The 19,423-nt window shown below is 42.4% G+C and overlaps 1 protein-coding gene across 5 annotated transcripts in view; it reads right to left on the reverse strand.

The window, feature by feature from the left end:
- Nucleotides 1-19,423, reverse strand: part of ARHGAP26 (Rho GTPase activating protein 26) — a 311,057-nt gene that overhangs the window by 115,731 nt on the left and 175,903 nt on the right. The window lies entirely within an intron of this gene.

The raw sequence follows: 19,423 nt of genomic DNA on the forward strand, positions 1-19,423 counted from the left end.
TTTCAGAGGTGAGATTCAACCAGGGAACACATGCATAGCTATTCAGTCTCTTAGCCACTATGCCCCACCAGCTCTTAAAACAATTCTTCAGACACAGATTAAGGCAGCGGTTCTCAAACTTCTTGGGAGCAAGTCTCCCAAGGTAGGTCTTGGCAGGGGAGGAACAAAGGCAATGACATAATCCCCAGGACTGCACTGCTGACAGGGGCCAAGGGTTTTTTGTGGGTTTTTTTTTTTTAACTTACAGGGCAACACAGTACGCTTCAGGAGGTGCAGGGAACCCCATGGAACCCTCCTTGGGGTTCTCCAAGTCTCATAATACTAAAAATCAGCAATTGGAAACCACTTCCAGTTTGCAATCACAAAACCAGAAGTGGTTTTTGATTGCCTATTTTTAATATTCTTGGGGAGCCCTATGGAGGGCTCCGTGGGGCTCCCCACACCTCCTGGAGCCCATAGTGTTGCCCTGTAAGTAAAAAAAACCTCTTGGCTCCCAGCAGCAACACAATCCTGAGGATCATGTCACTGCCTTTCCCTGCCCCTTAAGGGGCCAGAGGCTGAAGCTCTCAGGCTGTGGAGTTGTGATGCCCCAGACTAAGAACCTTAGGATTAAGGAAAAGTGCATTAACGTGCTAAGAGCAAACAGCATAGCTGGAACCCATCAATTCAAATTCAAAACTATGATTCCCCTTTAAAACAGAAACAGATTCAGCAGCTGTTTTGACAGCAATTTCTATCTCTCATGGGCTTGTCATACTGGTAGAGAGATAGTTTATTAAATAACTCCCAAATGATCACGATGATACAAAATACACCAATAAAATAACACTGTGCAACACTAGATCTGAACACACATATGCTGTGTGTTCATTTCAGGGCATTTCAGGGGCTAGCTAAAACATTTCCTATCTCCAAGTGGGAAAAGTGAGGTTGCAAAGATGCAGCCTGCTCAAACAAGCTCAGATGTCCACAGTTCCACCCCACAAAATTCTGTGGTCTACAGAACCAAAAGTACATTTCCACTTCGGCAAAAACCACATTTTTGAAAGTTTCTCACAAATAAGATGCTGGTTGGGTGCCAACCTTCAGTCTCGAAAGACTATGGTATAAGCCTACAGCACCCGGTATTCCTAAGCGGTCTTCCATCCAAGTATTAATCAGGTCTGACCCTGCTAAGCATTTGCAGGGTAACAGTTGTTGCTAAGATGCTAGACCACCCAGAAATTGTATTGTGCACATGGGCTATTATGAGAGATGAGTAAACAGTGCCTTAGGATAAACAAAACCCTTAGGTGAGGGTTGTGAACACAATGAAATTAAATAACATTATTTCACCAGTACAGGCATTCATACAGAAAGTCTGCAAAGAGGAGAAAAATACTTGAACACAGTAGGAAGATTTAAGATTTTTTAGACTTTGTTTTAAGCAGATGATCTGTTCACCTACTGTTATGGTCTAAAGAAAACAAAATATGGAACACACTAAGCAACAACAGGGCAAGCAAAGAGTGACTGCTGAATGACCTAGAAACCTTGGTTGAAAGAAGTGACTGCCTAGATGCCAAAAGTATCAGCTGGTTATAGCCTAAATCCAAATGACCCAAAGCAAACCAGCAAATATGCATCTCTCTCTCTCTCTCTCTCTCTCTCATTTTCTGCCATTGTTTAGTATCAGAACTGAAATGGAATTCATAGTGGAGCTGTGCAAGCAAAGGACTGAATAAAAGACTCTGAAAACCCATCAAGTTCTACAGGTCATGGCAATCAGGCTGCAATCTGGGACAAAGTTAAGAGAGAGCAAAACCTGCCTTATTTCTCAGGGCTCAATCCTAACCAACTTTCCAGCACCAATGCAACTGCAATGCAGCCATGAGGCAAGGGACCAAAGTTGCCTCACCTTGAGGGGGCCTCCATGAATGCTCCCCCACTGCAGAATGCCCTGTGTGGCCTGTTAGCATGGATGCACCAGTGCAGGCAAGTTGAATAGGATTGGGCCCCCAGATATTAGGACAACAAGAGGCAGATGAGTACTACAAGGGACATGAGGACTTTATTTGTCCCTACCATTTGGAATAAAAGAAACTTTTTAAAGTGATGGTTTATATAGGGTCTTATATAATGATGGTTTAAAGTGTCTTTAATTTAGTGAATATAAAGTGATGGTTTAAAGTGTCTTATATTTAGTAGGGGGAGAGCAGCTGTTCCTACTCATCCCAAGCATCACACCTTTCAAAGGCTGTTTGCTGGTGTCTCTCTAATATCTTAAGTCTCAGACTATGAGTTCCTTTGGGACAGGGAACCATATTTTCATATATTCTGCTATGTAAACCTCTTTGAAAATGGTGTTTGTTGAAAAGTAGTATATAAATATTTTTAATATTATCACCTTTTATTTTCCTTCCATATAAGTAAAAGACTGCCATTCCCATCTGTTACTGGGTTCAAGTCAGAGTGCTAGTTGTTACCTTTAAAGCCCTATAATGGTATGGGCCCTGGGTATCTTTAGGTGTGTGATTTTGACCAATTCAAATCTTCTGGGAGGGCTGTACTCCACATGCTGTCATACATTGAAGCTTGGCTGACATGCACACAGGACAGGATCTCTTCTATGGTAGGCCCTGGGTTTTGGAACTCCCTGCCTCAGGGGGTTTGTATTGCCCATTTCCTCCCAGTCCTCACTGGGAGGAATGTGCAGATGAGGGGGCACTGTAAGAGGATGCTACAAACCAATTATGTTTTATTGGTGCTGCTCACTAACGTTTGAGTTTTTATTTACCATTTTATTACTTTGTTGTTTATATTTTATGATGTGTCATTTCACTGCAATGTTTTAATTCTTATTTTCCTTGTCAGCCATTTTGAGACTTTGTTAAAGGTAGAGTAAATATGGAAGAATAATTAAAGAAATCCCTCCTATAAAAAAAAAAAATAAAAACACTGAATTTGTGATTGGAGGGGAACAACAACACTGAAGCAGGAGCAAAGCCTGCTTACCCCTCCCGACACTTGGTGAACCAGCTCTCAATGGAGGCAAACCCCTGAGCAGTAGAAGTGTAAAATACATTCTCACTCTCCATACACCCTGCCTGCATGTCATAATGACCGGCATTCTACTAACATGATGATAATTCTTAAGTAGCATGACTGTACTGTGTCAGGTTATGTGAAACAATTTGTGTGGAACTCATTTCTGGCTAAGCTGCATGCTTATTTGTATTTTTGCCCAGGAGAAAAGCTATACTAGACTCAGCCCTGTTCGAAAAAATAAAGGTCTGCATGTGCAGACAGACAGAGGTGTGTGCGCACATTCACACACACACACACACACACACACACACACACACACACACACACACACACACACACACACACAACTGAATCCAGCAGTTACATTTTGTTTGGATTATGGAGAAAATAAAGTTCTCACACAGTGTTGTATAACGGGACTCTGGCACAGCGGTGTGTCAGCAAATTATCCGCTGAGCTGCTTGACCTGGTAGACCCAATGCTCACAACTCCAGAAGCCTTTTGCCAAATGAGTGCTCTTGCCAGAGTGACATTTGCTGTGAGAAGGCAAGGAAATTCTGCGCATGAAGTTCCCACTGGCTTGCAAAACAGAAACATCTGCAAAGAGCCTCAGGAGGACTGCTAAGTAGAGTTCAACAGCAAGGTGGATTGAAGCCAACTGACTTTATCTTTGCCAGTCCATGATGAGGTATATGCAGGGAAGGGGGGGGGGAGGAGAGAAAGAGAGATCATATTTTTTTAGCAGTGAATGGGCTTGGAGGGTAAAGTAGAGAGTGGAAAGGGAACACATAGAAAAAATGCATGCCTAAATAAATTCAACTAGCCTGTTTTTAAACATTGCACAATATGCTCTGAAAAGCCGGAATGGGTTGGGCAGCTATTGGTTTCTAGATACCTAATTTCAGTTTGTTTTTCTGACTCCTGCATCCTGATGCCATTGCACTCTACAGTATTCTCTTTCTGGCAATCCATCCTTGGAGTTTGCCTTAAAAAACAGAATCTTTATTTTTAAAATCCACTTTTTCCCTTCCCTTTCCCAAATTACATTAGTCCAACCATCATTGTAAACAAGCACTGGTCAAACGTTAAATCTCACAAAAAGTGTCCAAATTCTAGAAAAATTCCCGTCCAAAACTCCTGGGCTGCTCAAGGCACCACTATGCACTAGAGAAGCCAAAACCAAGATGTTGTAAGGTGTGCTAAGCCATTCCCTTAACCACATTTAGAGACTTACTATTTTGCCTTTGCTTGTGTCAGCTTTTCAAACAGACAAACAGCTATATAAAATTACAGAGAAATTACTCAAATCAGTTGGACAACAAAGCTATTTATGGCCTTGCATTTTAGGCCCATTCATTTTAATAGACTAGTTTTTTCCATCCCAGAGGGAGTCACTCAATCTGTTTTGGGCAAAACCTGCCAGTTACCACACCTCAAAATGGATTTTCTCAAAAGTCTGAGTACTTGGTTATTCTTTTTCTGAGTCCTTGTAGAAACAAATTAAACCTGCTTGAAATCATTGGGTGAATTGAGTGTTAGTAAGAGTTGCCTTACCATGCACTGCCAACACACACACACACACAAACAGAGGAAGCTGTTGCAGGGACTGGTAAGCAAACGTCAGTCCCTGCAGCCCCCTTAGCCCTCGCCCTTTAAGGGGGCAGAGGCCAGGAACCTCAGGCTGGAGCATAACGACACCCCAGTTTGAGAAGCCCTGCATTAAGGGATAAAAGCAGCACCTGATGAAGGGAGAGTTTGGTGGGTAACAGGAGGAGGAAGGAAAGAAGGAGAGAGATACTGAACTGACGGATTAATGGACTGAAGAACTAATAGTTGACAGGCTACTTGACCTGCTGATGGACTAACTGACTAATGGATAGATGGGCAAATTGACTTCTGAGGACTGCTGGATACACTGGAGATTGGTGTGTGGCTGCCACACCCAAGACCTGCTGAGGATCAAGGTGTTGCTGTAGTGCTGGGGAAGCTGCTGGCAGGAGAGGGGAGGAAGGAGGACCTCTGCAGGTTGAACAGGTAAGCTATCCTAGTGGTGGGGTCCAGCAGTGCTGCAGTGTAGAACTGGGATCATTGTTAGGGAACACAGGGGAGCTAACTAGCATAAAGTGGCACAGGGTCTCTAGGCGAAGCTTGGACTGGGAATCTGGCAAAACAACTTCCTTGGTGCACCACTTGTTTTGCTAGAAAAGAAAACAAATGCAGCTATGCTGTGTTCCAAACACCCATGTGTTTCCGACCGAGATCTGCTCAGGTGTTGAACATATCTCACATACCCCTGGTTAACACCAGCTGCAACAGTCAGATAAATTACTCCTATTTTATACCTGCAAAGACACATAAAGGAACTTCAAGTAGGACTTGAATGTTAGGCTTGGGTGTAGGATGCTCAGGTAAATCTACTCTTGAGCTATTAAGCTACAAGTGAAGTTCTCTTCTCATCAATCTCTCAACCAGAAAAAGAATTTTGCTTCTTTTCTAGCTTCGGATTTAAAGACCTCTCTCTCTTTTTCAAACCACTTCCTTTCTCTTCTAGGTTAGTGTCTCACCTCTGGCTTATCTTATCTCATATCCTTTACCCAATTTAGACTCTTAAGCCCAGGAACGGTCTACATCAAAACTACTTTTCCATTGCACATACTTTGTAGTGCTTAATAAATATTGATATATAAATGAGCAGAAAATGGTTGATATCGAGGGAGATATGTCACAATAATATACTGCTGCTTCCTCTTGCCTCTTTACTATCCAATTGTGGTTGCCTGCGTAAACAGCACAGTTTCTTGCTAACACATTCCATGATGAAGATCTCAATGTATGGGGAAAAATACACACTCACTAGTGAACTATGACACAAATGTCCTTTTGGGCAAGAGCACATAGCCTGAGAAGCCCTAAAGTCCAGTGGATTGGGGACCCTATGAAAAACTGAGCCAGCATGGTCAGTGGTGGAGAAGCAAAAAAAATTGTGGATATGGGACTGTAGCTCAGAGGTAGAACACACGTGTTGCCTACAGAAGGTCCCACGTTCAAACTCTGACTTCTCCAGGTAAAGCAGAGAAAAATTCCTTCCTGAAATCATTGGGGGAGACTGACAATCAGTGTCAACAGTGCTGAGCTAGATGGACCAATGGTTTCATGCCTTACTGATACTTCAGCTATTCACTCCCTTCAAGCTGAGTCTATCCAACATATCCGTTTCTCTCATTGCTCTGCAGGAGGATTCTGTATCCTGGACAAACCAAGGGCAATAGAGATTTCAGCATCAATGTGCTAGTTAGTCAACCTTGTTTTGAACCTTTTGAGCAGCAAGCAGTCAGCTAGGACACAGCCAGGGCATCTGGCACTGACTCATCTGCCCCCCTATAATGTGAAAATAAACACAGCTAACTTCTCTCCTCTCCAAAAAATACCACCATACAACATCACATCATGTGCATGTGCAAAGTATTGGGCAAACTGCAACACCAGCAAATAGATTCTTTAGTTAGCCCCTTAAAATAATGAAATTATGTTGTCTAGTAATCTCTAAAAATAATTTTTGTTGAATTAATTTCAATTTAAGATCCATAGATATTGCAGTTACAGTAGTTAAAGTCATTCATCATTGATTATGTAAGATAGGTGATCCTCTTGCGAAGTAAAGTAGGGTATACAGGCTCCTCTGGACCAGACTTGGCCCCACCTGAGCCCTCCCAAAGCAACTGGAGCTTATCTCCGGTCACCTCTGGAGGCTTTCTGAAGCTCCGAGGCTTTACCGAGGCTACGCATGTCTGCCTACGGGTTTCAGAAAGCCTTCAGAGGTGAGCACCAATCTCCTTCAGAGGCTTTAAAGGGGCTGAAACCGCAGATTTCAATATTCGTGGTTTTTATCACCATGGGGTTCAGAGAATAGATTCCCCAAGGATACTGAGGCCCCACCTGTATATGCCATTTTGCTATCTTGTTTGAATCCTGGAACGTGCTGGAATCCCTAACATGTATGCACTGCTGAAACAGAGACGCCTGCGTTGGGTCGGTCATGTCGTGAGAATGGATGATGGCCGGATCCCAAAGGATCTCCTCTATGGAGAACTTGTGCAAGGAAAGCGCCCTACAGGTAGACCACAGCTGTGATACAAGGACATCTGCAAGAGGGATCTGAAGGCCTTAGGAGTGGACCTCAACAGGTGGGAAACCCTGGCCTCTGAGCGGCCCGCTTGGAGGCAGGCTGTGCAGCATGGCCTTTCCCAGTTTGAAGAGACACTTGGCCAACAGTCTGAGGCTAAGAGGCAAAGAAGGAAGGCCCATAGCCAGGGAGACAGACCAGGGACAGACTGCACTTGCTCCCGTTGTGGAAGGGATTGTCACTCCCAAACTGGCCTTTTCAGCCACACTAGATGCTGTTCCAGAACCACCTTTCAGAGCGCAATACCATAGTCTTTCGAGACTGAAGGTTGCCAACAACTCTTTTTTGAACTCAATTTGGTGACAGTACATACATTGCATACTGTATGGCTCACATGCAGTTTGTGTGCTTTTTACTCAACACATGCCTGATGAAGAATACCGTAGGCCTCAAAAGCTCTTTCTTTTTTCTTCTAATGAACCAACACAGTCACCTACAATTTTATGATGTTGGTTTTGCATGTAGAGGCCAGGGGTGGGGTGGGCTGGGAAGATGCCTCTTCATTTTAGGTAGCAGAATGTGCTAGACCAGTCCTGACTCTTAAGAAAAATTTGGCTACAATTCAAGAGACTGACAAGCAATCACTGGATTCTCCCTGAGATTCTAGAACTGCAAGCCGTGTCTCCTGTGTGACAGTGCTGAGTGCCAGTCATCAAACTGGCTCTGCATTTTATTTTTAAACTCTTAGGAGGATCAAATATAAACATTCCTGGGCATGCCACCATGAGAGCATAAAAAGACTCCATTAAACTTGTTAGGAAAGGGTATAAAATCACTGCAGACCCAACCCCCTGACCAAGTCAGAGAGTCCCAGCCAACGATCTTCCAAGAGAACATGCATATTTTCCTTGATGTTATTCCTTTCTGTGGTAAGTGGCCACCTTCCAGTGCTTCCCTCTGGGAAGATGAGAAATAGAAATGCCACTTAGTCTAGCTGGCAGAAACACAGTCGAAGGAAACACATAGTTTACAGATGCCTGCTTTCAGCAGCATGATATAGTTAGGATTTCCTTCTTTTTCCATAAATAAGGATTAGCAAGAAGGGATGACAAACACTGACTGTGAAAATTCATGTACATCGTTGGACATCCTTAAATCTCTTTATTGACAAGCCACCTTTGATCGATTTAACACGTGCCACTTAAAGTACTTTACAGCCTCTCTCCTGCAGATGGTGTGCGTGAAAGAAAGGCAGAAAAGCAGTTTCTCTTTTATCACGTCTTTAAAAATATATTGATGATCATGTAGAAAAGTGCTTACAATTGCCTCCAACCTTCCTTTGGTTGTGTGACTGAATAGTTCCATCAGAAAAACTGATTTTGTGCTCCACCCACATTTTTTCCCTAGAGTAGGATACAACTGAGAATTCCTTTTTTTTTTCTTTTTAGCTTAACACCTTAACCTCTCACCTCTCCATGGAAAGCATGTCTCTAGACATGGTTAACAGGCAACATATTTTAAAAGTTAGAAAACGCTGCTATCATCAAGAGAAAAAGACCCCTTGCAAACTGAGCAGAGAGAGCAGGAGAAGTTGCCCTGCTCCCCTGGCACTGGCTTCACAAGAATGGTTTCTTACATGCACACACCCCCAGGAACGCACATGCAGGAAATCATTCATATGTATGTAAGAAAGGCAAACATGCCCCTCATTTTTTTTCATACACAGCTGGAAGCCCATTTGTTGTTTGTGTCTTTTCCCCTCCCACCTCTGCTCATATCCCCAACCACTGAAGGTTTCTTTGTTGCTGTGACTGAAAAGACTGCAGGCACACACTAGTAACATTTTGATTTAAAACAAAACCTTGACAAACCACTGTGGAGGTGAAATTGTCACAAAGGCTGGTCTTGTATTCAAAGCAATTTGATTTGCACTGCTAGAGACAGAGAAGGGGCTAAGTAAAGTAATACAACAGAAACGGGACAGCACACTGTTTTATAAGATTGCATCACAGTTTTTTCTCAGGGCTTTCAGGGAAGTGCCTTCTCCTGCCCAAGCTGGAGGGCAACATCTAAATCACAAAAATCATAACTTGTGACAGTGGTGCAAAGTGCATTAAATAAGGAAGAGTAAGTTTCCCAAACGACAGCTATAGCATTTTATGAGGTGCTCAAACCCTCAAAGGAAAACATGAATGCATGGAATGGCTTGTTAATCTCCTTCAGCATAAAAACCATTCCTGGCTACTGGCTGCAATTACTGATTGGAACAACTCTGTAGAGAAGCAGTGAAGAAGCGCAGACAAGGACAATCCAATCAACACAGAGTGGCTTTACGGGTAACTGGAGCCAATTCAGATGCTACCCTGAAACTGCTGTAGCTGCCAGGATTCTGAACCATGGAGGCATCTAACCAGTAGCTACCTGATTCCAAGAAGTGGTGCACAGCAAGAATGGTAATTTGAGTCAAGTAACACAAGTTCGAGTCGCAAAAAACTGTGTTTCTTGCTGACTTGTGTACACTCAAGTCAGGTGTGACAATGACCCCAGCACTAACTCGAATCTGAGGCCACTGACTCGGAAATTAGTCCCCATGCATGCAGACTCAAGTTTGTCTGTGTCTAGGTATGCTTGCTTACTTTTTGGGGGGCGTGAAAGACCTCATGGGGCCATCATTCTGACTGGGTGAGCAGTAGGGAAGTTCCAGCCAGGAGGCAGGGAAGGGTTAATCTTTTGATTTTGCATCGAGCGGGGGAGGGGGAGGCAGGAGCTGGTTCTCTTGTCCTTTTCTGAAGGAACCAATAATTATTGGATGAAAGTTCTTCCCTGGATAAGAGAGAGGAGAAGGCAGGGGAGAGGCGGTTCCTATCGATCCAGAAGAAACTCATGGCATGGCTGCAGCAGGCTCATTGAGTAGAGTTGCAAATTATTAGGTCACACTGGTAAGCATTCCAGCTGCTGCATGTGACCCTCTTCCCTTATGCCGCTTCTGTCCCTGCTCTCAAGCAGTTTGTCCCACCCCCTCCCACCTTGTTTACAGATGGGATGGCGACATCAGGGGATTATTAAATGAGAACTCCAACACACACCCACACTCCACAGCAGCTCTGTTTTTCCCGAGGAGTCATGGCTGACTTTGTTAAGGAAAAGACTTAGAATCCCCAAAACACTCTGGACGACTCAGAAAGTTCTCCTGTTGGGACTCGTTTTTGAGTCAAGCTAAAGGGAGCGGAGACTTGTGACTCGTCTGAAGTTAAGCCACGTTGGATTTGCCCATCTCTGACATGCAGGCAGGTCAGGTGATTTTCAACCATGCCAGGGAGCCTTTTGCAATAATGGAGGTGTTTCAGTAGGGTGGTTAAAAGTTGCTCATATCACATAAACACTACTGCACACAAATGGCTCTTTACCCAGTCAGATACCATGATCTTATACCATGTGAGTAACAACTACACCAAGGGATGATCTCTGAATCCATCCTTACAGACTGTATTCTGATGATACCTGCTCCATGACCACTGCATAATTTTTAAGACCATCTTGTGTCTACATAATGACAGTTTGGTGCTGCATGTAAAGCCACTCCATTTCCAGCTTATTGTTATATTCAACAAATTCATATTGTTAAATTCATCAATTCATCTTGTGTGTTAACAAGGAACAGCTTTCAAACATTTTGTCATGGCTAAAATATGATGCAGTTACCACAAGATGGTTATCCAGTTTCAAGGGGACTAATTTCATGTGAATGCAACTTTAGAAGAGGTATACAAAAAGCAATTTTAAAAAATCCTCTGTGGAACTCTTTTTGAAGATTGCTCCATATCTGGGGCCTGGACGAATAAGAAGCAAGACAGCCAACAAAACCCTTCCCAAGATTACCACACAACTGTTAGGTCACATTTAAACGTAACAAACTATGGTCATTACAAGAATGCATTGCACCAATTCTCACGTTGACAAGCTCTCCCTGAAAGCACTGACATAAGGGGTTAGGACTGTGCCCTTAAATAAGTTGTAATAATTTGCAGTTTCTTGTTTTGTTGGAAGATACAGGAAATTGGAATTGTGCAACTATAGTTTGTTAGCAAACCAGGATATCAAACTTTAATTTGTTACAAACCACTACTGAAGACTTTACATTTCCTCCCTATGCGTGCAGGGGGTGAAACACGCAATTCTGAGGTTCACCACAATGTCTTCCTGTAACAATAAATCATGGTTTGTTACTGTGTCTGAATGCAACCAAATGTTTGCATTTTATCTAAGCAGCCCATATAAAATTCTGGGCTGCTCAATTTTACTACAAATCCATTCCCTTTTCTTTAAATCTTCCAGCAGGCATCTTACATTGAAGCAAATGGGGTAGGATTTAGTCAGCCTCTGTATATATCCGCAGTGGGACTCAAAAACAGTTCCCAAGGGGGGTTAGCAATGATTTCTATCTTCATGAAGGAAAAACATGCTCATTTTTGGGGCTTTATTGTAAAACACTACACATTCTTCCAGTTCCCTTAGACTCCACTGATTGGCATGTTTGGTTTGAGGGTTCTTTCGCATTTTTTTCCAGGAAAGAAAAAGAGGCAGCTGCTACTGAAATGCTTTGCCCGGAAACATGTTTTTGTTTCTATAAATCCAAAAAGCATTGCTCACGCTTTTAGCCCATATTTTGCCATCAATTCAACCAGGAAAATGAGTTTTGCTTAGAGAACACCCTCTCATATTGTCTCCAGTTTAACTTTGGTTTTGTTTCTTTTTTAATTAAGCAGAAACACTGGCAAAAAAAAACACATAAATTTGTGCCATTATGTATCAAGAAAGAAAGGCAAAAGCATGTAAGTATACTTAATTGTCCTAATTTAGAATTGCAAGATTAATGTTTATTTTGGGTGGGAGGTGGGGTGGCAGTTTGTTTTAGAAAACTAAAGAAAACAGCAGGACGCAGAAAGCAAAACACTGCCAACTTTTCAATAGACTCTTGAAGCTATGCCTTCAACAAGGGCACAACCTGTTGGAAGTAGGTGATGATGTTTGTCTACATGTGATAAAACGTCTCACTCAGTTGCCATCAAGCAACCAACTGTAAAAAGTGACAAGGATCAGCTGAAGTTGGCAATCCTAATAGGGCATAAAGGAACAGTGATTAAAGTCTTGGGAGCAGAAGAAAATGCGGAAGAGCACAAAGTACATAAGCTCTGCCATCAGCAGTTTTTGTAAGTATGGGGGACCCCCCATATCTGCAAATCCTATTTATACAGATCAGGTCAATGCTCACCTCAGCGCACCCCCTCCAGAGGCTAGAGTCCCCCGCAGTTGACTGAAACTGCAGATACCAGTGAATGCTCCCCACCTTCCAGAGGGTCCTCTGAGCCCTAGAATGAAAGGAAGTCACTTCTGGTTTTACAAAAAAGTGACTTTTTTCATTCTAGGGCTCAGTCAGAGCCCAGCAGACTCCAGGAATGGACATCTGTTGGGTTCAGAGGACCCTCCAGAGGCAAGGGGAACAGGCAATTGCCAGTATCTGTGGTTTTAGTCAACTGAGGGAGGTTCCGGAATGGAAACCCCTCAGATACCGAGGCACACCTGTACTTATCTTTAAGAAATGTTTTTTTAATCTGCTATCTGATTTCAATCAATCAAAAATTTTAAAATCAATTAAACTAGCAAATAAATTAAATATTGCAGCCCTACTAGGGCCCAATCCTATCCTCCCTGAGCACCGACACTGAGCTCCAGCGCCAGTACTAGGTGCTGTAAAGAACATCCTGATAAATGTTAAGATAAAAAAAAGGGTTATTTTTTAAAAGTGAAGGTAAATAAAATAAATTATAGATGTCAATTTATTTTGGAGAAAATATTGTACCTGTATTTTGGGTTAATAAATATGTGGTGGATAGGCGAAGTATAATATCATTGTAATTGGAGATATTTGTTTTTAGATGTGATATTAGAAATTAAGAATCAGATAAGAGATTTTATTTTAGAGGTTAGTTTAGTGGTAAGAAGAGTCTATAAGTAAAAATTTGAAGCCTTTTTTGATTGGATAGATATGGAAAATGATATATAATATGTTATAAGAGATATTGAAGGGGTAATACCATTGTAATCGGAGACTTCTTTTTTAGATGTGATATTAGAAATTAAGAATTAGATAAGAAAGATTTTATTTTAGAGACTAGTTTAGTGGTAAGAAGAGTGTATAAGTAAAAATCTGAAGTTTTTTTTTATGATGGGATAGATAAGGTTAGAGGAAAAATATGGAATGTTAAAGTATTAACTAGTTGGTTAATGAATATGATGATTTTTGTATTGATGAATAATTCCATTTGGATTAATGTTTGTTGTAATCGATGGCCACTACCCTTGTGTGTAACCTATGTAGTCCTAGCCCTAAGTCTATCCAATTTTCCTTACCTGTATCTGTAATTAATAAATAAAGCATTGTAAAAAAAAAAAAAAAAAAAAAGAACATCCAGAGCACACGGGGAGGAGACGCCATTGGAGCTGGGCCACAGCACCAAGACAAGACACTGTGGGAGCGCCTGGGGGTTAAGTTGCACTGCCAGGTGGTGGTGCAGGTTTTTGGGGCAAGTGGAGGCATCCCCACTTTTGGGGGTGGGAGACCATCCCCAGGAGGGGAGTGGGACCAGTGGAGCCCTGCTCCACCAGATCCTATCCTGAATGTAAGGCTGCAAAGCCCAACATGGAGGTTTTCCAGTATGCACCAGCAAAACAGCTTGCGCAGATTCGAATAGTTCCACTGTGGGCCTGTGCCCTTACTCGGGGGAAGTAGGATATCTGAGGTGCCACAGGATACAGCAGCCATCATTTTGGCACTGCTGCACTTGGCGGCCCTGCCAGAGACAGAATTGGGCTGCCCGCTAGGAAACTGCTTCTCTGAAGGTTTTGCTACGGCCCAATCAATTTGACAAAATGGCACAAATTCCATACCCAACTCCAACAAATAATTATAGTTTTGAAAAACAAAAATAACCCCCAATAACCCCCAACACCTCCATTATTCTATAAAAACTAATGAGCCCAGAAAACTAGAATCTTTGCTATCAACTAAGATTGTGGTGGTGAAGTCAGAAAGCATGAAGACAAAAGGTGCAGAGGATAGTCATTCCAAAGTATTTCTGAAAATACAACAATATGTAAAGACTTACAGTGAGAGAACTTGCCAAAGAATTTTGTGAATGAACGAATAGATTGAGGAATCACCAACATTTTCCCTCAGAATACAGCCTGAAAACCGCAAGATAATGCAAGTATTGCATGGCTAAAACAAACCAAATTCACAGTTTTCAGGACGTTAAGATGGACCTCTGCCATGCTCAATTATATACAAAGATCCAAGACTGAACCAATTCCAGCTAAACATAAGGAGAGTTTCCCAAAGTATTTCAAATGGAAAATGGGCCCTTAGACAAGGTTATGGAATCACAATGGACAGCCATACACTCACACACAGAAAAAGGTTAATTTTCCTACACTAGGAATACAGCTTATTTCTCGGCCTATACCGAAGTGGACTTCAGTTCAATGGCTCATTTTTCAGAATAGTCTGTATTACTGAGCAGCAGTTAATTAGAAGCTATTGGGTTTATACATTAAATGAGAATTACGAAACATGCAGAAAATATTTTATGAAAACTCATCATATGTGTTCTTTATATTGATTACGGTCAAAAGAACAAAACAGTTGCACCAAGCATCCATCAGGTGAATACAACTTCTAATCCTCCTTTTAGTGGAGTTTATTGTACTCCTGGCTTTTCACTACACTATTAAAAGATGCATTGTTTTAATAACCAAGATCACACAATAACTCTTCAGCTTCGAAAACATGCAGAATCCTGTAGATTTGCAGAGCTGTCCCCATTTCTGCTTGTCTCCGTCACTGTACCCCATTTCCTTTTACAGGTGCAACCTTGTTACACAGATTTGACTCAACAGGAATGTCCACTGCAAATGAGAAGGAATGTGCTGATCCCTGGAGAAGGGGAAAAACGCATCCCTTTACAATCAGTTTTTAAAACTGCTTTTCTTACTATTGTAGAGAGAGTCATGCAAGGGATTGCAGGTATAACCTAATTATCCACATAAGTGTGGATAGGATTGGAGCTCTGAGCCCACTTCTATGCCTGTCTACTCAGATGTAAGTCCCATGATAGATAATGGGGCTTACTCCCAGGAAAGTGTGGGTAGGATGGCAGTCCAAGAGGCCAATCCTAGGCCTGTCTACTCAGAAGCAAGTCCCATGATAGTCAAGGGGGCTTACGCCAGGTATGTGTGGGTAGGACTGGAGCTTCAGAGCGCAACCCTGTGCCCGTCTACTCAGAAGAAAGCTCCATCAGAGGTAGTGGGACTGACTCCCAGGAAAGCGCGCGTAGGACTACAGCCCGAGGGTAGTATCCCCAGCATTTGCCATCAGTCCGGGGGCTTCCTCCCAGGGGAGCGTGGCCGGCTCCGGCTGCCCGCCCGCCACGTGCCCAGTGGCCGCCCAGCCCCGGCTCCCGAGCGCCTGCCTGATTATTCTATCTCAGCTTGATGAGAAGGGCACTTTAAATTAAAGGAAAACAGTTTAACAATAGCCTTGTTAATTCGAGAGAGGGCAGCCAGCTGATTTTCTCTCCAAGGCAAAGCCACCCCTCCCTTGACCATGTGAAAGAAAGATCACTTTGCTCTGGGTGAAGGGAGCTGGCTTGAAGTGAGACTGACTGATGGACTGTCTGCCTAATGACTGTGTCTTAACATCACAAAGGTCAGCAAGGCTGTTCTTAAATCACCAAAGTAAAGGGATTTTTTTTAAATTAATTTGATTTAGTGCATTTTTGGTCATCCATTTTGCCAAATAATGAGACTCAACCTGTATTTTCATTTTTGCTCTCCTCTATATAAATGTTCACCTATTGTGCTCCACTCTGCCTCCTGACTCCTTCAGCCTTGCTTCTCCAGTCTTCCACACATGTAAGAAATCTGTGCACATGAATGCACTCAAAGGCATGCGCATCAAAAGTTACAATCTGATGTTGTCGTCCCTTAGTTCACTAGAAGTTTATGGATTTTGAAAACTAGCCTAACTTGGATGAAGACAGTGAATAATAGAATAAAATCGCTCCTATATGTCTCTTTTTCAGTGCAAAACAGCAGTTTCCTTCAATGAAGTTTCCATATGAGATATCCTTAAGCCTAAGCAACGGTTTACAAATTAAAAGTTGAAGTATGCGCATCAAACCACATGCACTATATTAATACATGCTGTGTGGATTCTCTACTACAGTGGTTCTCAAACATTTTAGCACTGGGACTCACTTTTTAGAATAACAAGGAACTTATGTCATTAACCTGGAAGTGATGCAATGGCCAGAAATGACATCATCAAGCAGGAAAATTTTTAACACCCTCATATGACATCAAATCAATTAATTTAGTGAGTAAATAAAAAATTTACAATAAGTTTAATTTTTTTTTTTAATAAAGAATCCTCCAAACCTTCCCAAGCAGTTGCTGATCTGTTTTTAAAAAATTCCCCAAACATCCCAAAAGCTGCAATCCTATCAACACTTACCCAGGAGTAAGCCCCACTGACTATCATTGTTAAAAGTATAGACACAGTGGCCTGTTAAAAGTACAGATCTGTAACAGTTCTCCAAATGGAGTCACATACCATAGTAGCACTAGCCTAACATTTTAAAAATAAAATACATATTGAAATGAATAGGGATCCACCTGAAATCAGATCATGACTCGCCTAGTGGGTCCCAGCCTACAGTTTGAGAAACACTGCTCTACTGTAATAGTCACTGTGTGACTAAAAGCAGAAAGGTTTGAACCAGTAAATCTGTGTGTGATTTATTTTCCATGATTGAGTTATGTTTTGCTGTATGTTGATATAACTAATTTCACTGCAACAGAATTGAAGGAAGAGTTGTTAAAATGAACAAGATTACAAATTTCTTTGAACACTGAACAATATCCGATCATTGTGAGGTTGATGGAAGACCTTAGCAAGAGGATTGCTGAATTTCTTCTTTCCTTCTCCTAAAACACAGTGCGTGAAAATCATAATTATTTTAGCAAGTGCTGCTTGTGATGCAAAAAACAAAAAAACAAAACACAATTCTTGTGCTTCTTACTGACATCCCATAAAAATGTACAAACCCAACAGTGCACAAGAATTCAAGAGGGAGCAATTATTCTGCTTTTTGCAGCGGGCACTGCAAGGCTCAGACTTGTAAAAATCACACAGGATATCTGCGGCAAGCCCTCTCATCGCTACTGCTCATGCAACACTCCATCCACAGAGAGCTTCAAGTTCAAGCCACACCAACCATTCAGTGCTTCCTGTTGAATTCAGAAGCATCACTCTACCTTTCAAGACCAGCCGTATTTTCCCGCAACCTGATCCATCTGCCATTTAAACTAAATGTTAACCTGCAAGGCTAACCACATTTGTTTCTAAATATAAGTATGAAGTTGTGAGTAAAATCTGCCTCATTAGCTCATAGGTTTTGAAGTGGGTAGTGGAAAAATCTGGAGGTCAAACTCATTAGCATGAATGACATGAAATAATGCAAAATTCTAAGAGGAAGGTGGGCAAAGGGTAAGCACTGGGAGATGTTGCTTATGCAACTTCACATGCAAACAAGCACAGGCATAAGAATATTCAAGTTGTTTGCTTGAACAACTTTATTTAACATAAGTTGGAAATACAACATTCTTATTCACTTTATTAGTGTGTTTAGAGAATCAGAGCATCCACTTTTTGGCTAGACAATATGGTTAGTAGAGCTACAGTACTAGACATGAAACGAGTACATGAAGATGCCATATACAGCCCAATGTTATCCACTCTAAATGTCAGCAAATCTCCAAAGTCTTTCTAATATTGCTAGCAGATTTTAACAGGAGATGTTTCAAGAATAGAATCTGGAAATTCTGCAGGTAAAGCACACACTCTGCTATTGAGCTGTGATCCACTCTTATGTACTCCCAAGTGCATATGCACTACCAAGGAGCAGAGTTCAACTACAAACCTTTCACATTGGGAAACCTTTCACATCCGGTCACCTTGGGAGGGTTCTGGCTGAGCCAAATCTGGTTCAAAGGGTTCAGGTTGGGCCAAGTCTGGCTCAATGGGGTCTGGGGGACCCGCACTAAGCCAGATCTGCAGATAGAAAATCTGTGGATATGTAGGCTCAACCTGTATAATGCAGAAAGCATTTCATTCACTGTGATGTGGTTTTTTTGCCCTGATTGTTGTAGAACATATGGCTAACTCTGACTGGCAACACAATGTTATCACTAGCCTCATGCATGCACTATTACAGGGGTGAGGGAAAAGAAGCACAGTTAATGCTTCTTTTACAGGGGTACACTATTACAGGGGTACAGTTAATGCACTATTACAGGGGTGAGGGAAAAGAAGCACAGAAGAGGGTTAATGATGTGATTAGGTAACCACAAGATTGGTCCTATCTAGTGGAATTTGGTGAAAAGTTCCAAGTTAACAGGACTGTGGTGATCTTAAGTTTGCTCTAAATTACTGCCACTTTCCAGTGCCCAAAGTCTTTTTAGGAGACCCCAAATATTGCAAAGGAAACCTGATATGACAACAGTAGACCTACAAGTCTTTCTATCCAATCCCACATGCCTCTTTCACCATTGGTGCCACCCACCTTTCCAGCCCTCAGAATGCCTTCCAAGGGCATAAAAATATTACTTCCTGTTTCTTCCATGAAACCATAAGTGATGTTTTTCAGCCTTCCAAGGCCTTTACATGGCCTCCCTGGGCACCTGGAACAAAGGTAGGGGGGGGCGGCAGCTCAGCCAGTGGGGGGGGGGGAGCAGCAACTTGTAGTTGTTGTCCCAAGAGGTACCGGGACTATGATCACTATTGAAATCTTATGTAACAGTGTCCAGTGCTCCACTAGATGGTGGGCAAGGGATATCACAGAAGCCCAGTGTGGGACTCTGCCACAAGACCGCCAGCAACCTGGCACTAGACCAGGGGTCGGCAACCTGCAGCTCTAGAGCTGCATGTGGCTCTTTCAGCTGTCTGCTGTGGCTGCTCCCGATGAAAGTGGCAAAGGGGGTAACAGGCGGCACCTGTGTTGGGAGGGCAGGCTGCTTCCCTCCGCCCCTTGAGCTCACTGCCCTCCTCTCAATTCACTCCCACCTGCTCCACATTGGTTTCCCTTTTCAATTTTGCCCGCTCTGCAGGCTTAAGCTCCCTGTTTTTCCCTTCCCCAACTCTCCAGCAGGATGCCC

Source organism: Tiliqua scincoides, chromosome 2 (assembly GCF_035046505.1).
Source record: "Tiliqua scincoides isolate rTilSci1 chromosome 2, rTilSci1.hap2, whole genome shotgun sequence".
Taxonomy (NCBI): domain Eukaryota; kingdom Metazoa; phylum Chordata; class Lepidosauria; order Squamata; family Scincidae; genus Tiliqua; species Tiliqua scincoides.